We start from the raw sequence: 5,798 nt of genomic DNA on the forward strand, positions 1-5,798 counted from the left end.
TGCCAGCATTTGGCCCATGTCCCTCTAAACCTTTCCTATTCATGTAGCCATCGAGATGCCTTTTAAACGTTGTAATTGTACATGCCCGCTCCACCACCTCCTCTGGCAGCTCGTTCCATACACACACCACCCTCTGCAAGAAAAGTTGCCCCTCAGGTCCCTTTTAAATCTTTTAACACTTACCTTAAACGTATGCCCAGTAATTTTGGACACCCTTAATGGAAGGAAAAAGCCTTGGCCATTCATCCAATTTTAATATCATGCCCATCATGATATTAAAAAAACTCTATAAGGTCACTCTTCAACCTCTGAGTTCCACAAAAAAAATAACCCTAGCCTAGTCAGGCTATCCCTGTAACTCAAACCCTCCAATCCTAGCAATATCCTTGTAAATCATTTCTGAGTCCTTTCAAGTTTAACCACGTGGACTTCACCTGACAAAGGAGCAACCCTTTGAAAACTTGTGATTTCAATTAAACCTTTGGACTATAACCCCTGTGACTTCTGACTGTTTCTTGAAGACGCAAGGATTAATCATGATGGTCAGCATGGTTTTGTTAAGGGGTGGTCGTGCCTTACTAAATTCAACTTTTTTGAAGAAGTACCAAGGAAGATTGATGAAAGTACTGCATGGATATTGTGGAATTTTCTTGCATGTGCAGATAGCAATCTGTTTTCTGTAGTATTGTACAATCTCATGAGATTCACACTGTTTGTTACTGTTTGAAAGATCGTTGTGACAAGCTTGTAAAGCTGAAAATATTGGAATTTCCATATTTCCCTCAATAGATGCATGTTGCGCTGTTTTATGAACAACATCAGTCATCAAAATTGGCATTGACGTTGGAGAGGGTGAACAATTCTCTCACTGATCTGGGAGAGTATTGGAGTGATAGAGATGTTCCACACCAAAACTAAAGAGTCAGGTGCCACAGGATTTTATTCCTGAAATGAAGAAACAGGGCCTGAAAGTAACATATTATCAGGTTCATCCACTAAAGAAAGAAGCTCTTCCACATATTCGTTAATCTCTACCTTTGCAATGCATGGTGTCGAAATGTAAGTCACTTAAAACCAGCTCTTCTGGATGGGATATTCATATGCCTGGAACCATATGCCCTGTAGAAACTGGAATTCAGTTGTGACAAGAGATTCCCAAGAGGTCAATGGAATTACTTTAGGGATATCCCAAAGCACCCTTGCAAAGGAAAAGCTCCACTGGTTCTTGGAAGTTCCTACTTTGTGAACAACCAAGATGGAGAAGATCTGTTCAGGAGGACACCAAAAGCATGGGATAGTTTTGAGGCATTGGAGAGAATGCATAAGTCTCCAAACAACTCATCTACCCAACTCTGCAAGTGCCACCTCCCATGTTGGATAGGGCCTGCACATCATACAATGTACTTGGATCAAAGTCAAGAGTGTGGTGCTAGAAAAGCACACCAGGTCAGGCAGCATCCGAGGAGCAGGGCAATCAATGTTTTGGGCAAAAGCCCTTCATCGGGAATCAGCTTTTGCCTGAAATGTCAATTTTCCTGCTCCTTGGATGCTGCCTGACCTGCTGTGCTTTTCCAGCACCACACTCTCAACTCTAATCTCTAGCATCTGCAGTCGTCACTTTCACCCCATACTTGAATTAAACTCAAGCCATCCCTGAACCCAGTGGTCTTCAATCTCAATGGACTGCTTATGAAGATATCAGGGTTAACATAACAACAAAATTACCATGCTCAGACAAGAAACAAATTCAGTACCTCAAAGAGGGGCAGAAATGTATTACTTATGCCAACTAATTGTTTCTTTTTGTGAACAACTATTACAATCTGTGTGGATTGAGAAGGAATGAAGCTGTAATTTTACCACTATGATGTCTCATTAAAAAGTTCCTGTAATATGTCCTTGTCATTAGTTTTGATAATTTGGAACCAAATTTAAGGAGAAAATATTTGAGATGGCAGTAGGTTGTAGAGACTGAGATTCACAAGTAGAAGATATTCAGGAACACTGGCATATGCAAGTACCCTTCCAAGCTGACATTGTCCTGATTTGGAAATATATTGCCATTTCTTCACTGGACCAAAATCCTGGAACTCCCCCCGAATGGCCTTGATCTACCTATAACATGGGCTGCCGTGGTTCAAGAAGGCAGCTCACAACCACTTGCACAAGGGCAACTCAGGATGGGTGATAAATACCAGCCAAGCCAGTAATGCCCTCATACCAAGAAATTTTTAGTAATTTAATGACTACATTATAGATGCATGGAATTTAAGAATATGGAGGCTATCCTATAACACTGTTCAGTTATGTGCCATGGATAAGACAACAATACAGTTCTGATCACTACATTGATGGAAGGAAGTGATCAGCTGAGTAAAATTAGATTTGATATTTACAAGGATGTTGCCAGGACTGGAGAATATTACTTTTGAGAAGAGACTGGCTAGGTTGGCATTGTTTCAGTTAGAACGGAGGATGTTGATGAGAGATTTGCTTGTGGTATTGATGATAATCTGGCTGTAAAATTTGGGAACAATACCAAGATGTTTGCTGCTATCAAGGTCCATTAATGTTGGAGAGCCATTACCCAGTGATATTATCAAACATTATGATTGAAGAATCTTATGAGGAACCTGTAGGAAGGACCAATTCCCTTAGCAGACAGTTTAGTAACCACAGGACATAGAGTCATAGAGATTTTCAGCATGGAAACAGACACTTCAGTCCAACTCGTCCATGTCAACGAGATGTTCTACATTAATCTAGACCCATTTGCCAGCATTTGGCCCATATCCCTTTAAACCCTTCCAATTCATATACCCATTCAGATGCCTTTTAAATGTTGTAATTCTACCAGCCTTCACCACTTCCTCTGGCAGCTCATTCCTTACACACACCACCCTCTGTGTGAAGTAGTTACCTCCCAGTTCTCTTTTATATCTTTCCCCTCTCACCGTAAGATTATGCCCTTGAGTTATGCACCCCACCCCCCCAACCCTGGTGTAAAGCAATCAATTAAAAGATTAAAGGTGTATCGGCGATTCTTTTACACCTTGCGGAAGCTGGCATTCAGGAAATTGCTGCCTAAAAGGATGGGAGAGGATGAAGTCCACATCACATTTCCAAACTACTTAGAAATACACTTGACAAAGATGGCGTTTGGTATGCTTTCTTTTACTTGAGTACAAGAATTGGGAGGTCATGTTGCAGCTGTACAGGACATTGGTTAGGCCACTGTTGGAATATTGCGTGCAGTTCTGGTCTCCTTCCTATCAGAAAGATGTTGTGAAACTTAGAAGGGTTCAGAAAAGATTTACAAGAATATTGCCAGGATTGGAGGATTTGAGCTACAGGGAGAGACTGAACAGGCTGGGGCTGATTTCCCTGGAGCATCGGAGGCTGAGGGGTGACTTTATAGAGGTTTACAAAATCATGAGGGGCATGGATAGGATAAATGGACAAAGTCTTTTCCCTGTGGTCGGGGAGTCCGGAACTCGAGGGCATAGATTTAGGGTGAGAGGGGTAAGATATAAAAGAAGGGCAACTTTTTCACGCAGAGTGTGGTACGAGTATGGAATGAGCTGCCAGAGGAAGTGGTGGAGGCTGGTGCAATTGCAACATTTAAAAGGCATCTGGATGAGTATATGACTGGGAAGGGTTTGAAGGGATAAGGGACAGGTGTTGGCAGGTGGGACTGCCTTGGGTTGGGATGTCTGGTCAGCATGGATGAGTAGGACTGAAGGATCTGTTTCAGTGCTGTACATGTCTATAACTCTATGCGCTCTCACCTACAGGATTACCAATACAGATGGAAAGTGGGATGAGAATGGAAAGCTGTTTTTTCTGTTGGCACACACTGGATCAACTGAATTAATGCCATGCCTTTTCTGTATTTCAATAACATGTCCAGTGCGACATGAAGCACAGCGTCCCAGGCAGTGTTTCCTGTATCCACTATTACAAGCCAATGTTCTGTGAATCAACTTGACATTTACCTTCCAATGTCATTCCTTTACTCAAGCAGCTTCGAGGGATCAAATGAATATCTGAAACCTCATTTTCCAAAGTTTTGTGGATGCAATAGAGTGGATGGTCTTGAGGGCAACATTTTCAAGGAATTGAATTCACATGCATTGCCACATATGTCTGAGGTGGAGCGAAATTGAAACTGAAGTTATCACCAGAACACCCCTTTCAACATGCAGATAAAGTATAGTAGCTTATCTAATCTATATGTTATCATATCTGCGCTGCGCTAGACGGTTGTGGAAGTAGATTTCAGAATCAGTCTCAAAGGCTCATCAAAAGAACATTCAAGGGTTATAGCTTGGGGTTAGGTGTCATTGGATACAGAGTAGTGAGTGAGAGACAGTAATGAGTGGGAGAGAGTAGTGAGTGGGAGACAGTAGTGAGTGACAGAGAGTAGTGAGTGGGAGACAGTAGCGAGTGGGAGAGAGTAGTGAGTGGGAGAGAGTAATGAGTGGGAGAGAGTAATGAGTGGGAGAGAGTAGTGAGTGGGAGACAGTAGCGAGTGGGAGAGAATAGTGAGTGGGAGATAGTAGCGTGTGCGAGACAGTCGTGAGTGGTAGAGAGTAGTGAGTGGGAGACGGTAGTGAGTGGGAGACAGCAGCGAGTGGGAGAGAGTTGTGAGTGGGAGAGAACAGTGAGTGGGAGATAGTAGCGAGTGGGAGAAAGTAGTGAGTGGGAGAGAGTAGTGAGTGGGAGACAGTAGCGAGTGGGAGAGAGTAATGAGTGGGAGAGTCGCAAGTGGGAGAGAGTCGCGAGTGGGAGAGAGTAATGAGTGGGAAAGAGTAGCGAGTGGGAGAGAGTAGTGAGTGGGAGACGGTAGTGACTGGGAGCGAGTAGTGAGTGGGAGAGTGCAGTGAGTGGAAGACAGTAGCGAGTGGGAGAGAGTAGTGAGTGGGAGAGAGTAGTGAGTGGGAGAGAGTAATGAGTGGGAGAGAGTAATGAGTGGGAGAGAGTAGCGAGTGGGAGAGAGTAGCGAGTGGGAGAGAGTAGCGAGTGGGAGAGAGTAGTGAGTGGGAGACAGTAGTGAGTGGGAGACAGTAGCGAGTGGGAGAGAGTAATGAGTGGGAGAGAGTAATGAGTGGGAGAGAGTAATGAGTGGGAGAGAGTAATGAGTGGGAGAGAGTAATGAGTGGGAGAGAGTAATGAGTGGGAGAGAGTAATGAGTGGGAGAGAGTAATGAGTGGGAGAGAGTAATGAGTGGGAGAGAGTAATGAGTGGGAGAGAGTAATGAGTGGGAGAGAGTAATGAGTGGGAGAGAGTAATGAGTGGGAGAGAGTAATGAGTGGGAGAGAGTAATGAGTGGGAGAGAGTAATGAGTGGGAGAGAGTAATGAGTGGGAGAGAGTAATGAGTGGGAGAGAGTAATGAGTGGGAGAGAGTAATGAGTGGGAGAGAGTAATGAGTGGGAGAGAGTAATGAGTGGGAGAGAGTAATGAGTGGGAGAGAGTAATGAGTGGGAGAGAGTAATGAGTGGGAGAGAGTAATGAGTGGGAGAGAGTAATGAGTGGGAGAGAGTAATGAGTGGGAGAGAGTAATGAGTGGGAGAGAGTAATGAGTGGGAGAGAGTAATGAGTGGGAGAGAGTAATGAGTGGGAGAGAGTAATGAGTGGGAGAGAGTAATGAGTGGGAGAGAGTAATGAGTGGGAGAGAGTAATGAGTGGGAGAGAGTAGCGAGTGGGAGAGAATAGTGAGTGGGAGACAGTAGCGAGTGGGAGAGAGTAATGAGTGGGAGAGAGTAGTGAGTGGGAGACAGTAGCGAGTGGGAGAGAG

The sequence above is a fragment of the Chiloscyllium plagiosum genome, unplaced genomic scaffold (genome assembly GCF_004010195.1).
Source record: "Chiloscyllium plagiosum isolate BGI_BamShark_2017 unplaced genomic scaffold, ASM401019v2 scaf_7808, whole genome shotgun sequence".
NCBI classification, from domain to species: domain Eukaryota; kingdom Metazoa; phylum Chordata; class Chondrichthyes; order Orectolobiformes; family Hemiscylliidae; genus Chiloscyllium; species Chiloscyllium plagiosum.